This window comes from Pygocentrus nattereri, chromosome 4 (assembly GCF_015220715.1).
Source record: "Pygocentrus nattereri isolate fPygNat1 chromosome 4, fPygNat1.pri, whole genome shotgun sequence".
NCBI classification, from domain to species: domain Eukaryota; kingdom Metazoa; phylum Chordata; class Actinopteri; order Characiformes; family Serrasalmidae; genus Pygocentrus; species Pygocentrus nattereri.
The window spans coordinates 16,585,282-16,599,409 of NC_051214.1; the positions used below are offsets into that span (position 1 = coordinate 16,585,282).

The following is a 14,128-nucleotide window of genomic DNA, read 5'->3' on the forward strand; positions in this document are numbered from 1 at the left end:
ATTTGTGCCAACTGCAACACCTTCAATTACATCACTGTACCATCCAGATACACCAGCATTGAGATAGGATGGGACTGTTTCAGCTCAGTCCTACTTTTCATAAAGACTCTACCAGTGCAGTTTCTAAAGCTATACCATCCAGTCTTCATACTGACATCCTCTTAGCTTTTATTCGGTATTTAGCTTATTAAATTGTAAATACTGTTTGACCAGAGGAAAATGGGTCTCCCCTTGTGAGTCTTAGTTCCTCCCAAGATTTCTTCCTCCAGACTGAAGGAGTTTTTCCTTGCCACTGTCCGCCTCTGGCATGCTCACTGGGGGATATGTTATAACTGTATGTTTTCAAACTTCTGTAAAGCTGCTTTGTGACAACATTGTTATAAAAAGTGCTATACAAATAAACTTGAATTGAATTGAAGAAGAAATTTAATCTGACAAGTAAATTGAGTGACCCTTATTAGTCCCACAATGGTGAAATTTCACCTCCGCATTTAACCCATCTGTGCAGTGAAACACTACGTACACACTGGTGAACACACACACACAGTAGGGGGCAGTGAGCACACTTGGAGCGGTGGGCAGCCTTATCCTCAGCACCTGGGAGTTAGGTGCCTTGCTCAAGGCATGTTTCACTCACATAGTCAGCTCAGGGGAACGAACCGGTGACCTTCCGGTCACAGGGTGGGTTCTCTAAGCTCCAGCCCATGACTGCCCCATAAAAAAAAGGTGCACTTTTCCTGGAGGTATTGCAATACCAGGTTGATGCATGGAGCAGATGATGCAAGCTCCTCTTCCGTCTCCCTGTTCTAAAAATCTATTTGATATGTAGTCTTAGAGTCTTTGGAGGATGTATCAGATATTAAACTGATAAGAACAGATACTACAAAATGCCATCTAGCTAAGGTGAGTGTTTTTTATTTGTGACATAGGTCATAGATTTTACCCAAATAGAAGATTTAAAAAATGTAATTGTATTAATATTTATATTTATTTATATTAATATTAATACAGACTTTACAGGTGGGTTAGGGTAGATACAATTAGAATTAGTATTGGTATTGGTACTTGCTATTGGCTGATACTAAAGTATCAGGTATCAGTATCGAAGGGAAAAAGTAAGTAAGTAAGTAAGTAAAAAGTGGTATCAGTGCATCTCTGGTTACAACATCTGTTGAATAAAAAACCTACACAAAATGTAATTGAATATGATGTTTGTTTGCTAGCAATAATAGAAAAGGCAGGAAATGAAGACCTCTTAGTTCAGCATACAAATTAGAGCTTGTCATTAATGACACACGTATTAAAGAAGACAACAAATATAAATTCAGTATTAGTAAATTCAAAGTTCATTTCAGATTTGCCCATGTCAATAAAACTATATATATTTTTTAGTATATTCAGTTGTACATTACAGCCAAATAAAAAAAATTACAAAAGGAGAAGCACTGTAAATTGAAATCCACTGAAGCAGAAAATTAAAAGCATTTTTTCTCCCTAAGGAAAGAGCTTTTTCTGGTATATAGGGCACTGTGTGCACAGCAAACAGCAGTTGTGTTTGAGAGCACAGCTGTCAGCAAACAGATTTTGCAGCTTTGGGATTATAGATAATCCTAGACGATTTGACAGTAAATCAACACAGGTGCCCTGAGAACTGACTGCAGTGAAAGAGACAGAAGGAGTGATAGATAGATAGATAGATAGATAGATAGATAGATAGAGAGAGAGAGAGAGAGAGAGAGAGAGAGAGAGAGAGAGAGAGAGAGAGAGATGAACTCGGAAGAACTAGATCAGACTAGATAGGTTTGCAATCTACTGCTCAAGGACCTGCAGTAAGTCCACACTTCTGCTTCCAGTTACATACTTCAGTCAGGTAATCAAATGCTGTAGAGTTACCTGGTTTAGGTATGTTAGGACATAGAATACAACAAAAATATGGACTGGCTAGAGGGCAGAATTAAAAATCTGTAAATCTTTGAAAAAAAATTGGCCTAATTAAGTACACTAATGGTGTGTAATCCCCACACAAAACAAAAAGGAAATACCCTGCTTTCAAAAAAATGTTCAATAAATATTTTTTTTCATTTCCCCTGATGAATCTTGCTAGTTGAAGAATGCAATAATGTTTGAGGTTATGCTTTCAATGGTCTGATCACTGATCAATAGCAATGAACGGGAAATGATGGGATGAAAGAAAGACTGATCCAGCATATCCAATTGCACCACCGTTTGTGCTATTCTGACATTTTATGACCCTATCAAGGAACCAGTACAGAGCCAGCCCTAGCATCAACTCCCAAGAGAACTGTTTATAATCAAAGCAAAGGGCTTTAATGACTCTATAGGGCCTTGGGCTGAGCCTCTGTGCTGGAGTGGACTATTGATTGGATCTTGAGGGAAGAGAGCAGGGTACAATCTCTCTTAGATCACTGTCTTAGGTCTCTTATCAGGTCCACAGCTGGCCACTGTATTAGCCCTTGTATTAATGACATAGAGAACAGCAATTCAACATGAGGAAACAAGATGGAAAGGCCTACTGCTGGTGAAGATGCAAGAATGACATAGTGATTTTGGTGTGTTACAGGAAGGAGAGGATCGATGGGGATCGAGAGGATAAATAACCATATCAAAGTATGCATGAACAAAAATTCAAATTGAATTAGGAATTTAAGCACAAAACAGACAAAGCTAGTAAAGGATATAAGAATAAATTCAGTATCAGTATGGATGCTTTCCTTGGTCATCTGCATGTACAGGTTAGTCTCTGCAATGGCAGAGCTCATATCACTCCCTGGCACAAAGCTATTTGGATCTGCAGATGGAGACATACTGAATAGGCATCCTAATAAATGCATACAGAGACAGCACACACACATACACACACAGCCTTGAGCTATTCATTCCAGGGTATGAAACACCAAATTATTATTATTTTTTTTATGTGAGACTGCTGATATATGCAAGAATTATTCTAGGACCCAACAATCCATTACTTATGATGGTGCAGAAGCTTTCTTTCTTCTATTTGTTACCTTCAGTCATTCTAATAGATTATACAGAAATGATGTGTGTAGAGGCATTGTGCATTTTCTATATCCAAGTCATTCTCTTTAAGGTAGCAGAAGACAGCATTCTGGCTGCTTTAAATGAAATAAATCTACCACAAATGAGACATTTTGAGATTCGAGAAATTCAAGATTAAATTCTACTCCTGTAAATAATGATTATTGTTAGGAATAAAGAAAAGTGATAATTCATGAGTTCATAAGTATTAATAATAAAAATAAATTACTAAATTAAGATTAATATACATTTATTAGTGGCACAACAGGGACATTTCGGCTCCATGTTTAACCTATCCATGCAGTAAGACATGACATGCACACTAGTGAGTGCACACATTAGGGGGCAGTGAGCACACTTGCCTGGAGCAGTGGGCAGCCTGGGGAGCAGTTGGGGGTTAGGTGCTTTGCTCAAGGGTACTTTAGTCATGTACTCTCACCACAGGGGATCAAACTTGTGATCTTCCCAAGGCTGGTTCCCTAACCTCCAGCCCACGACTGCAAATCAGTTGTTCTTTAAAAAGTTTTTCGAACAAATGCTTTTTCTGTGTCTATGTAGAAATGTGATGTTTGAAAATATTCTGAGATGGCTCTATTCTTTGAAATAACCTGTACAAAAAAAGAAAACTAAATAAAATTGGAATTGCAAAATTTTTACAAGACCTGAGAGTAATTACAATATGCTATCATCACCTCTATGGGGTTCTATGGGGTTCAGTTTTTTTTTTTTAATAAGAAAATGTTTTTGCTATTGATAAAAAGAAATGCAATGTAACTATTGGATCATAAATTAAAATTTTTGCATGTAATCACATTTGTTCAATTAATAATAATAATAATAATAAGAAGAAGAAGAAGAATAGTGCAAGCCCTTCAAAAGTATTATAATTACAATAAAAATTATTTTAATTACTATGGTAAGCTGTCTTTTTTTTAATCTTGCTCTGTCATTCTACAGCAGCAGTTAGATGGTTTGAAATGTTGCTCTGCCCAAACAGACCAAAATACATCTTTTAAATATATTGGTCAATCAGCTGAATCTGTGCAAGGTGTTGTATGTGGGACCAAACATGTTTGGAAACACTGTAGAAAATATCACTTAATCCACATCAGCTTCTTACTGGGAAAAATTACCACCAGAGTGGTTCAGACATTTTTTGCATTTTTTTGCCGCAACTGTGTATTTTATCACTATAAAAGAAAAGAAGTACTGTGATAGTTTTAGGGCAAGCATTAAAGTGGCCTCCTTTAAGGCCTGACTATGTTTGTTCTATGTACCTCATTATTTGTAATTCGCTTTGGATAAAATCATCTGCTAAATGTAATGTAATTTAATGTAAATGTAATAAAGTGACTGAGATTTAAGTGTGAAGTGCATTCTTATGTTGGTTTTTGCTTTCTCCAAATTGTATTACTTAGTAAGTTAGTAGTCGTCCCTCAGTCCAACTGTTTAGCCTTCTGGCTCTCTAGTTAGCTGTAATTTGTGATAGCAAAGCTCATACTATTTATCTTATCGAAGTGAATGGTTTCATTCTGTATTCATGCACATTGTACTCTGTGCATTGTGTTTGAAATACATCTATTACCATGTTGACCGGTTCCTTTCATCTCTATATTAAATATGTTAAATCATCTCTTTATTAAATATGTGAATTTTGATAGAGGATATAGTCTTTGTATGTAATGTATGACCAATAATTTATGATCCTTTTTGGATAAAGCAGACAAGATTTAGCTCTTTTCTATGAAAAGTGGCAGCAGTGTAAGTGTAGTCTAGTGTAGAAGTAAGTGTTATTTTCAGTAACCATAACAGCACAAACATTAAAGATTACTGTAAATAAAAACTACTGAAGTACAAAAACTAATTTAGTGAAGTTTACGATAATAATAATTTTTTACATTGCATATTGCTGAAGAGACACCATCCAGATTTGTGGGCAAATGGATCATCATTCCTTCCTTAGGACACCATACCTAACTGACAGTTCATCAACGGACATAAGAACATCATCTTCAGGTCTACAGACGTCCAAACTACGTCCCAGACAATAATCATATTGAGTATGTCATGATTGGCCCCTACCAGTGCTCCATGTCCTTGTGTTTACCTTTTGGTCTTGTCCATGTACTTCCCTGTTTTGATTCTTCCCTGTTCTGCCCCCTTGTTTCTAGACTCCGTCCTTGATCGTTTTTACCTGTGTCTTGTAAACCCTCTTGTTAACCACCTCTGACTAGTTACCTTTTCCTGTATTTAAGCCCTGTGTTTTCCCCTGTTAGGTTGCTGGTCTTTGTGTGTATTGTATTATATTGTATGGTGTTTTGTTCTTCTGGCCTCAGTTGCTTATTTAGTCAGTTTTCCTTTTCGTTATGTCTGTCCCTCCATCTCTCCGTGTTGGCTCTTTTACCCTGGACTGTTTAGATCCTGATTATGGATTTGCCTCTAATAAATCTCACTTCTTTCAGTGTATGCGTCCGCCTCATCATCGCTCCCCTGCGTTGCAGAGTAATATTGGTTAGTTGTTTTTTTCAGCCTTTTCAGGTCTATCGAGTACATGCATGTATGAAGTAGTAACCTGAGACCACATAATGACATGTTTTTGTTTTTTTTCCCAGATATAATACATGATGTGAAAAATAAAACATGGATACTTAAGCCCTTAATCGATAAATACTTTATCCGGTAAGTAAAGAATAGGTGTCTGTTTATTCTTCCACAAAAATTTTGTGTGAAAATGTTATTCTTTTTAATTGTGAAAAAAATAGGCACTACATTGATTATATTCATTACATCAGCTTTTAAAATAGTGTCTTGCCAATTAAAGATATTGGAAATTACATATATTGGTCAGTTAATTTACCAACAGATTCCAAAATAAAAGCATAATTTATGTTATACTGATTTATCTGTCTTAAGCACAATTATTATAGCCAAGTAAATAAAACAGTCAACCAATTTAAAATAGATGGATAGCTGAGGAAATATGTTCATTTGAGTTTATTAACATTAAAATGGACTTAGAATGATTAATTTTATATCCAGATACTTTCCAAAGTTAAAGATTAGATCTGAGGGCGCAGGAAAGCATCTTGGTTGGAGTCGCCATTTAGGGATATTGCCTGTCACGGAGCAGCCATGATGCTTATGCCAATCACACACACACACTCATACACCCAGTCATTCACGCAAGCGCACAGGTGCAGAGGCAGCTATCTGCTGGCAATTTTAAAACTCCAGCTGACCTACTGCGAGAGTAGCACTGCATTTTTAATCCCGTTTGCTGTCTTGGTTTACCCGGTTTAAGCATTTCATATTTCACCCTTCGCCATAGCATCTCATTCGCATTTGTTACAGTGGGCAGAGAGGCCTACCGCCACTTCGTAGCATTTGTTTGTTTTCACTTCACCACTCGCATTTTCAACACGCGCCACAGTCCTAAATATCCATCCATCTGTTTAAAACATTGTACCAGTGACAGTAATAACCACACTTACACATGTCTGTTTTTTTTTTGTTTAATGGTTGTAGTGATCTCTACAAATACCACGGGTTCGGTGGGTTTGCCAGCATGCCAAACGCTTTCTTTTCCTCGGACGAAACCGAGGGACTGGTCCAGTCTACAATTATTGTGGGGGAGTCAGTGCGCTCCGGGCAGCGCAGACTATTTTAGCGGGGGTGTTTTACTGAGTTTGGGGAAAATGTATTTGATAATGTGTAGTGGGGATTTTTGTTTAGTGAAAATTATTTTGGGTGTTTATGTATTTTGTGTTTATTCTTTTCTGTTGTTATTTTTCATTTAGAATGTTGTTATTTAGTTGATTGATTTATTTGTGCAACTGGGCTCATCTGTGGGGAGGGGCTACGGGTATAGAAGCCCAGTAGAGGCTCCAGAGCAGGGGGGTTTTTGGGTGTAGATGCTTTGGGAGAAGGTACTGTGTCTTGGCTGTTTAAAGTAGTTGTGTTCAGGGTCATTCATTTGACTTAGCCTGGCAAACTTGAAGCCTGTTGCACTGTATTTGCTTTGTTTGATGAAAAGTTTTAGAAAAGAGAAAAAATAAATAAATAAAATGGGAAAGAAGCTTCACTACATCTCTCTGTCCACTCCACCGCCGTTCATTCTTGCAACATTGCCCATCAATCTTTTATCTGCATAATTATGGAGAGATAGGTGCATCATCTGATATTACAATGGCAGCATCTATCTACTGTCTTCCATTTTAGAAACAAGGCTGCTCAATATCATAAAATAATCAGTGCAGGAATATGAATTATAAGGCTTTGAATAACACAAATGCAGCATTACACTCCTTGCATGTGTAGAAAAGAAGGCTGAGAAAATCCACCATTGCTATTGTCTCCTAACTGTAAAGTTGTAAAGTTGTTTTTGACAAGTAAATGGGTTTCTTGTGAAACATTGCTTGACTGGAGACTTAATAACCTGTTTATCACCTGCACCTTTGAAATTTTTTGCCAGACATTAAAATTAATAAATTAACCTTAAGAAAAGGAATATATGTTGTAATGAAAACATTAGACTTGTTGCAAAAACAAACACTTTGTGCCACCACTGACTTTCAAACAATAAACAAATCCACTAAATTTCCGCAACTAAACTGCTCCTTACTGTTTTCTAAACTCTTGTGGTAAGACACAGAGCTTACTTTGGCTTCAACTAAGTTATAACTAACCCTTTCTCCTCTCGATAAAGAGATAAACCATGCTGGTGTTTCAAAACAAGTGTAGCTGCATGCCCTGTGCAAAAGATCAATTCACTATGTGTGTTCTCATTAACATCAGCAACATGACATCAATTTTTTCTGTAAGTGTAGAGATTAGAGAGAGGCTTTCTCTACAGTAGCAGCTCTGTTTTGTAGCTCAGTAAGTGAGTCTTTCACTTCACTAATGCATTCCTCTGCATGTGTGAGCCTACCCTACTGTGGTATTCTCTTTCATGTCAGTAATAGCTGTCAACACATCTGTAAACTTCGAGGAAAAGTCAGTCCTCAGAAAGTGGATTGCAGCCAATATTTCAAGGTGTTCCTCATGTGGTTGGGTTCAACTTCTATATCTCTTTGCTAGCTTCAATGCTCTCGTCTTGTAGTTTACTTTGGGTGTTAGTGTGTTCAGATTTCACTTTCAGGATTATTTTTAACATTGTTGGCTAATTATAACTAGAATTACTAGAATGCTTAAACTGTCTAATTTAAAAGGTCGGGACATGACTAATCTTCCAGCATTTAATTATTATTATAAAATTACAAAGGCAACTATATTGCAAGGAAGGTGACAGGAAATCTAAAGAATAAATTATGATCTACAAGGGCACTACTTTTTTTTTTTTATAATAAACTCCTGAACTGTTTATATACATTTTTTGCTGGTGGCCATAGAATTTAGAACCATTTACCAACTGTGTTTGCACACTGTGGAATTAGACCTCTGCATTTAACTCATCCGTGTAATGAAACACCCACATGCATGCACACTAATGAACACACACACTAGGGGGCAGTGAGCACACTTGCCCGGAGTGGTGGGCAGCCTAATCCATGGCGCCCGGAGAGCAATTGGGGGTTAGGTGCCTTGCTCAAGGGCACTTCAGTCATGGACTGTCAGCCGAGAGGATCGAACCAGCAACCTTCCAGTCACAGGGCTGGTTCCCTAACCTCCAGCCCATGACTGTGATATATAAATAAAATAATGAGCTCCCAGAAGGAGTAAATCAAATTAATGGCATCCTCTTTGGGAGAGATAACTGTAGGAGAACATAGATCTGAAGATTTTAGAATAAAAACATAACATATACAACCCCAATTCCAATGAAGTTGGGACATTGTGTAAAACATAAATAAAAACAGAATATGATGATTTACAAATCCTTTTCAACCTTTATTCAATTGAATACACTACAAAGACAATATATTTAATGTTCAAACGGATAAACTTTATTGTTTTTTGCAAATATTTACTCATTTTGAATTTGATGCCTGGGACAGGGGCATGTTTACTACTGTGTTACATCACCTTTCCTTTTAACAACGCTCAATAAGCGTTTGCGAACTGAGGACACTAATTGTTGAAGCTTTGTATGTGGAATTCTTTCCCATTCTTGCTTGATGTACAACTTCAGTTGCTCAACAGTCCGGGGTCTCCATTGTCGTATTTTGCACTTCATAATGTGCCACACATTTTCAATGGGAGACAGGTCTGGACTGCAGGCAGGCCAGTCTAGTACCCGCACTCTTTTACTACAAAGCCACGCTGTTGTAACATGCACAGAATGTGGCTTGGCGTTGTCTTGCTGAAATAAACAGGGACATCCCTGAAAAAGACGTTGCTTGGATGGTAGCATATGTTGCTCCAAAACCTGTATGTACCTTTCAGCATTAATGGTGCCTTCACAGATATGCAAGTTACCCATACCATGGGCACTAACACACCCCCATACCATCAGAGATGCTGACTTTTGAACGTTGCGCTGATAACAATCCGAACAGTCCTCTTCCACTTTGGCCCGGAGGACCGTCCATCATTTCCAAAAACAATTCGAAATGTGGACTCGTCAGACCACAGGACACTTTTCCTCTTTGCGTCAGTCCATCTCAGATGAGCTCGGGCCCAGAGAAGCCAGCGCTGTATCTGCGTGTTGTTTATATATGGCTTTTGCTTTGCATGGTAGAGTTTTAACTTGCACTTGTAGATGGAGCGACGAACTGTGTTCACTGACAATGGTTTTCTGAAGTGTTCCTGAGCCCATGTGGTAATATCCATTATAGAATAATGTTGGTTTTTAATGCAGTGCCGCCTGAGAGATCGAAGGTCATGGGCATTCAATGTTGCTTTTCTGCCTTGCCGCTTACTTGCAGAGATTTCTACAGATTCTCTGAATCTTTTGATGATATTATGGACTGTAGATGATGAAATCCCTAAACTCCTTGCAACTGCACGTTGAAAAATGTTCTTAAACTGTTGGACGCAGTCGTTCACAAAGTGGTGAACCTCGCCCCATCCTTGCTTGTGAATGCCTGAGCCTTTCAGGGATGCTCCCTTTATACCCAATCATGAGACTCACCTGTTTCCAATTAACCTGTTCACCTGTGGAATGTTCCAAAGAGGTGTTTTTTGAGCATTCCTCAACTTTCCCAGTCTTTTGTTGCCCCTGTCCCAACGTGTTGCAGGCATCAAATTCAAAATGAGTGAATATTTGCAAAAAGCAATAAAGCTTATCCGTTTGAAAATTAAATATCTTGTCTTTGTAGTGTAATCATTTACATTTATGGCATTTGGCTGGCGCTCTTATCCAGAGCGACTTACAATTTGATCATTTTACACAGGAAGGCGAAGGTGGTGTTAGGCGTCTTGCCCAAGGACTTTTATTGGTATAGTGTAGGGTGTTTTACCCAGGTGGGGACTGAACCCCAGTCTACAGCGTAGAAGGCAGAGGTGTTAAACACTACACTATCCCAACACATATTAATTAACTCAATTGAATATATGTTGAAAAGGATTTGCAAATCATCGTATTCTGTTTTTATTTATGTTTTACACAACGTCCCAACTTCATTGGAATTGGGGTTGTATGACACACGCGTCGTATTTGGCATCAAAGATTCAGGCCAACAAGGGATATGTTCTGATTTCAAAAGCCACGTTGTAGCTCCTGCAGTGCCTGACTTCAAAAACAACCACCTTGCTCCTGTCAGATTATAATGTCATGTCTGGTGATATTCTTCAGTGCTGGTGAAAGTCTGACATAATTTCTAACCAGCAGCACATCCACATTAAGTTGACCACAACAAGTATCTCTCAGTGATCAGACAGATTGTGAAAAACAGGAAGCAACCATATCATCGCAAGCAATCATAGCAACCAGTGTTCAAAAATATATGCACTATATACCATTGAATTATATACCCCTCAGTATTAAAGAATTAGAGGAGACTGTTTTGGTGTTAGTGAGAGTTTTATATAGTCATGCATTTTGAAATAATAGACAGGCCAGCTTAGAGATGCAGTACTAAAAATGTGAGGTTAGGGTTGACTAGTCAGAGGTAAACAACTCAAGATAGGAGAAGTAAAAAAAATCCCTCATGTTCAAGCCTGTTCTTTCCCTCATATACATGCATTTTAGTGAGGGCTGTACCTCATTACATATGCTGTCAGACTTATAAAATTTTCTCTTTCTCTGAAAGCCTGGTGTTCTGAACTTGATGATGGCTCATCTATATCACTGCACATTTTTGCGAGAGTAGTGCAGTTAGTGGATGTCCACAGTTTGTGTGATTAGCTACAGCCTTAGTGAATCAAACTTTAATTTTAGTCATACTGTGAGAGAATACTGTAGTTTTAAACCACAGCATTAAATCTTACATACACATGGATATCAGGCCCTCAACGACCAAGTTTATTCACTGACCTGTATACCAAATTTACCAAAATCTTTCAAATCTCTCTTTATCAATATTACAACTAGAGACCTGTCATTACACTCTGACCCCAAAGGACATCACAAGACACATTATGACACACCTCACTTTAATCAAAAGGCCGTGAAGTCCTTAGATAATTTCAGCTTGGCCAACCCTTCATCACTACGGGCACTGACTGTGTGTGAACTAAAGCAGGGAGAGGAACTGAACCATTAAATGCCATGGTCCAGATATTAATACCCAGGCAAGACATGTATAGTTAACTGATACAAAGCACTCTATCAGAAGATAAAGAAGCTGACACCAGGTGAATTATTATGAAGGTTATTACATGCATATGGGAATGTAGGCTCTGCATGGGTGTGATATACCCTAAGGTACCCTTCATCTACAGAAAGCAGGCTATTAGCACATGATATACAGTAGATCTGTGCTGGCTGGTTGTCAAATGTAAAGATATCCAAATAATGACCAGTTACAGAAATAATGATGCCACATATTTATACACAATAACTTTAGCGGCATTATTTCCTTGTAGTTCCAGTTAGAGCAAACTGAAAAGCATTTCAATTTGTTCCTAAATAAACTATTTATTATATCCATATCTATCTATATATTATATATTATACCTTCTTATTTATATCTTCAACCTGAAATGGCTTAAAAGAGTAATTTTAACAAGAAAATCATCTGGAGTAAACTGCCTTTATTAAATGCAATGAGCTATATAAACTTGGATGTAAACAAATTAATTGCAAGTAAATTCTAATGCTTACTGTTTTAAGAACTAAAATGCACTTCAAATTTTTAAAACTAATCTAATCTAATTTTAAAATATATTCTATATTTAAATTTAAATTCTTTAAAATCTAAAGTCTAAATCTAAAGTCTGTTTTCCACTAACTGAACATAAAGAAAAAGACACCTTATTTTTTGTACCAGTTATATTTAAAGCTGTTGGTTAATGTAGTGTTTGGAGTCTTGTGTATAGCAACTCAACTGCACAATAAGGGCTTTCCTCTTGCTGTAGTTGCTCAAGCCTAGTTCTTTGCACCTTGCATGAGTATGGACAGAGAAAGATTGTTTTGTAGTGCTTTAAATATCTTGAACAAGAAAATGAACAGAATGCCATGCCAGAAAGCCTAAATATAAAAAACAAGGCCCCTTGTTCTATGTTAAAACTGTGTTGATGCTGGAATGTTTTTATCATAAAATAATTCAAGGTTGTGAAATTGCAATATGCCTGTTGTCTACATAGGAATTTGCAATATATTATAAATATGCAATATTCAAACATACAAGCTACACTGGTGTCAAAGACCTCTTAGAAACTAAGCCCTGTTTTAGTTGCTAAAGTACATGACATCAGTCTCTACAGCTACAACTAGCATTTTTTTTATCTTGCACAAAAATGAGAAACAATGTAGTGATGTTTTTTATCCAGTTCTTTTCAAATAATTGTTATGCTGTAGAACTTCATACAATGTTCTACATTGTATCAAATCATTTATTTTCTCAGTTCTGCTTTTCATCCATGAATTGTTCATTTCCAGTTTTCAATCATGTTTCTTGAACTAAGCCCTGGCAGTTGTTATTAGGCAGAAAATGTGTTTTGTTGCAAAGGCTGTAACAACACAAATTACTGTTTGCCAGTCTACAAACAAATCTGCATAACAGAAACACTACAAATACTTACATGATGGGAAAAATCATCCTGGGGACAAAAAGCATATTCACAGAGAGTAAACCTGAACCTAGCACTAAATAGAACATCTTCAATAAGAATAAATGATTGTATACAGGAACCTAGCACTAAATAGAACATCTTCAATAAGAATAAATGATTGTATACAGGAAGAGAAACACAGTATGAACTTGCACTTTCATTCATATTCATTAGTGTACCCTGAAAATGCATAAGCATCAATCTTGATGAATGTTTACATGAAAATAGAAATGTTGCAATGTTGCACCCAGAAATGTTGCACTGATATTTCAGCAGAAGACAAACAGATGACCTCCAGAGATTAAGAAATCTGATCATCATTCATTGAGTGAGAATGAGTCCATTCCTGCTCATGGCAACCTATTCACTGCATTAAGAGGCCTGAATGAGACCAGTTGCTATGCAGTTGTGGCCAAATGCAACACATGGATATGAATAAACTTTTAAGGGTGGCAAAATGGTACTTTAGAGTGTCACAAAAGAGGCAGCTTTGGTTGCCTATGGAACATTATAAAGGAATTATATAAAGGAATCTTCCAGCATTTTTCAACCAAATCTCTCTACCAGACATATAGCATACAATCAATACTATGGACAACAATTTTAGTGCTTGTACTTAGGAAAGAACAATGTGTTTGAAGTCAAAACACTTTGTGCTCTTTTACAGTACACAGACACACTAATCTAAATTATTAATTATCCAAATGACTATGTGCTACAAATGTGGCAGCTAGAGATTAGGCTGAAACCTATTGCATTAAAGAGTCAGCCATGGAAAGGTTCTTTATGTCGGGGGTTCCCCAACATTTAAGCGCAGACAAACCACAGACAAAAATAGTTGTGGCTGTCTGGTAGTGAACTTGGGTGGGGCAAACCATGGCACTCATAAGCCTATACCACAAACAGAGGTTTTGGT

General features: G+C 37.2%; 1 protein-coding gene and 1 non-coding gene across 20 annotated transcripts in view; both read right to left on the reverse strand.

Annotated features, from left to right (window-relative positions):
• nrxn3b (neurexin 3b) overlaps window positions 1–14,128 on the reverse strand; it is a 327,545-nt gene that overhangs the window by 238,195 nt on the left and 75,222 nt on the right. The window lies entirely within an intron of this gene.
• On the reverse strand, window positions 722–907 carry LOC119263326. The gene has a single exon (XR_005130245.1). It is a non-coding gene; the product is annotated as a U2 spliceosomal RNA (small nuclear RNA).